The sequence below is a fragment of the Trichechus manatus genome, unplaced genomic scaffold (genome assembly GCF_000243295.1).
Source record: "Trichechus manatus latirostris isolate Lorelei unplaced genomic scaffold, TriManLat1.0 scaffold00033, whole genome shotgun sequence".
Taxonomy (NCBI): domain Eukaryota; kingdom Metazoa; phylum Chordata; class Mammalia; order Sirenia; family Trichechidae; genus Trichechus; species Trichechus manatus.
Genome location: NW_004443969.1, coordinates 21004934 through 21008388, shown reverse-complemented (window position 1 = coordinate 21008388; position 3455 = coordinate 21004934). Strand labels below are relative to the sequence as shown.

General features: G+C 34.8%; 1 pseudogene; it reads right to left on the bottom strand.

The window, feature by feature from the left end:
• Window positions 1-1756: 1756 nt before the first annotated feature.
• Window positions 1757-2242, bottom strand: LOC101356622 (60S ribosomal protein L6 pseudogene; annotated as a pseudogene).
• Window positions 2243-3455: the final 1213 nt, after the last annotated feature.

The following is a 3455-nucleotide window of genomic DNA, read 5'->3' as shown; positions in this document are numbered from 1 at the left end:
AGTTTTGTGACTGAATGTAGGGGCTAAGTGAACCAACCCTGAGGAATGAAAGATTGTTGTGTGCAAAGGTATCTAAGATCACTAGCATCTTTTCTGTTAATTGGTAATTCTTAAGTCTCTCTTATTGTACAAAGGGATAACTAAAAAAAATCTCCCAGGGCAATCTCAAAACCCACCCTCTCTTCGTAATCATCTCCTATAGTTCACTTTTCACTATATCTACAAAAATTGTCAACTACATTTGCATCATATATGACCTTTAATCAATCTATTTTTTTCAATCCAGAGTATAAATTTTCATTGGAGTAATTGATTCTTGGCTTGTCAACCTCTCAAGTAGGTATGTGCAACTTGTATGGGGCAGTGGGACATTATGAATTATGATACTGCGTGCAGAAAGGTATCTTGCTGGAGATTTCAAAGATAACACAGAAAAATTACTATCTCCCCATCTCTCATAGAAGAGTGCTCCCCTTGTAACTGGTATGGAGCATCTAAGCACTTCATGGACGCCTCACTGACATCCTCCCAACTAATCTACTTTGACTTCAAAGTTTTCTTGTTGTTAGCATCGACTACATTATCTTGATAACTTTAAGTTTAATTTCCATTTCCAAAACATCTTAAGTTAAAGGAACAAAAAGAGGAAGTAATTTTCCATCCACATGACTAGACCAATACAGACTAGATAGGAGTTCAATAAAACCATTACAGTTTTTGTAATAAGATTAAATCATCTCTTGATTGAAGTACACAAGGCACTTTTTACCAAATCATATTAAGCCCTTGGCAATTGCCACCATTTTAAGGGAAGGGCTATTACTGAAGGCTATTTTCCCATATTACAAGTACTACAATTTTGATGATTCCTAAGTGCTGCAAAATATCTCCATGGATGTCTTCAAGAAATGAAATCATTTTTCCAGTAGTAAGATGCATGGTTGTCAATTTTCCTGAAAGTTTTATACAGTGTTGTTAATTTTCAATGTGAAATATTAATAAACTAACCTTTCACTAATTCCAATCGTTTCCCAAGTATAAGGACCTTCTTCCCAAGACTCCCTCATTAGCCAGGCATTACTCTTTTTCTTCAAATATTTTATCTGTGTTCTATGGAAACTAGATTTTTTTCCCAAAGCCAAGCAACATTTAATGCGGTACTATTCATTAAATAACAAAATAACATAGTATAAATCTCCTTATAGATAAAGCGTACACACTTTATCTATTAGTGTCTATTCTTATTTCTAAAAATAGAATCAATGTCTTTTAAAGTTGTTAATCATTACATTCACCTTATGTGTTATATGATAAACTAAAAAGAAAAAAAAAAATGTCATCCGAAATGCTAGAGCTATGTCGAGAGCATTATGATTTTAACTTGATAGTATTATATTAAAGGAAAAAAAACTCATTATTATTTCTAGGCAAAAATAATAGTAAGTGATTATTTGGATTGTATAGCTTCTTTATAAGCAACAATCCTTTGTTACCTGTTGGTTATAATTTCCAGATGGATTCAAACTTTTCCAATGCAAAATGTTATCTAATTTTAAAATAAAAGATCTTGGAATTTGCTATTATGAATATTTTTATTGGTCAAATGTAAACTTGTTCTGTATATCATAAGTTAAAATAATTAACTGAAAATAAATGCTAGTATACAAGACTTTTAATGTTTCTGTTTTTTTAATTAGAGTTTTTGCAAGAAATTTAGAACACCAGTTGTGAGGATTGTCTCCATATCTGAGAGAGTTCACAGGTAGCCTTGAAGCTGAGAAACATCTTTGAATTTTGGCATAAGTTGAGAGTCCTGAGCTTTCTGACCGGCCTTGTGCTGCTCTGTAAGCATGTACTTCTTGTTCTCTGTGTTGAAGATTTCACCTCCTTGGTGTCTGAGCTTATGCAGCTTCTTATTCTTGAAGTAGGCATTAGTGAGATGTTTTGGGATTTTCATGCCAATTTTGGTGGAGGTGGCAATGAAAAATTTATGGTGTGTTCTACCTAGAGAAATGTAACTGAGGCCAGGGTGTCCAGTCTCAGATAGCAAGCCACTGCTCAGCTGCTTCATAAAAACCACACTCTTGCCTCTGAGGCCAGCAGTGAAGATGAGCAGAATGATCTAGGAGTGATGTTCTTTCATTTTCTCACATGCTGACTAATGGGGTTTTTTGTCATGGTTTATCAGCTTTTAAGGCAAATCTTCAGTAGGGTAATACCTAGCCATTTTACCAAGTTTAAACACTTGGGTACCACCATTCTTGTGACCAACAACTGGCTTTGAGACAGTAGCAATAATCTCTTGTTTTTCAATCCTGGATATGGCTGTGGAACATTTTCTCTAGCTAGCCCTGACCATTCTTGAGTACATCCCAGAGAATATCTGCCAATTCCTTCAGCTAGGATGGGATTCAGCTGCAGTGGAGCTTCTCCTCTCCAGCATTGGCCCTGAGGTGACTCTCCTTAATCTTGCCCCTGGCTTCAGCTTTCTTGGCTTCAGACTTCTCCCCGTTAGTATCTGGCTTATTGGCTTCGTCTGCTAACCAAAAGGTCGGAAGTTTCAGTCCACCAGTTGCTCCTTGGAAACCCTGTGGGGCAGTTCTACCCTGTACTATACGGTCACTATGAGTCAGAATCTACTCAAGGGCAGTGGGTTTGGTTGGGTTTTGGTTTCTTGAAAGATGGAAGGGCACAACACTATTTTTGATGATCTATTCCCTTTCTTCTTACAATTCTTGATAATTAGAAACTCAAATATTTTAATATTAATAAAATGGCTCTTTTCTTAGTCAAAAATATAAATTAACCACATTTTATTTAGTTAAAACTTTATTTTTAGATCCAATCACTTTATTTTGAGTTGTTACTACCTAATCAATCTCACATCTTCCTGAAAGTCTATACCTATCCAAAATTTTGTAAGAAAGCGCAGCATAAAGAAAGGAAATGATAAAAAAGGGGGAACTTTGCAAATGAGAACCAGAGATTTTCACTGCCTTAGTTAATGCTAATGCATTTCTTACAATTCGGATCATTAAAATTCTTCACAATGTTCTTTTGGAACCAACAGTTGTGAGCATACTGTCAGCATTGCAAGCAAACATCCAATGTGAGTTTCTATTTTAATGAAAATCTTGATGTGCTCTTCATCATATATATGTTATATAAAATAAATTGGCTTTACTAGGGTTCCTTTTCCTTTCTATTTATAGGTGGACAGGATTATCAATGAAGGATTGAGCAGAATGCATTGCTATTTATTTTACTTGGGAGTTTGCAGAAATCATAGAAAGGGCATCAACAATAACTAGTGTTTATAGTACTTGGAAAGTTTGCAATTAAATCACAGATTGTAAAATTAGTTAATTGACAAAGTTGTTACAGCACTGAGTTTGCATTTTTTTTTTTAAGTATACCATACACTCAAAAAAAGGTCTACAAAAGTGAGGTAGTCA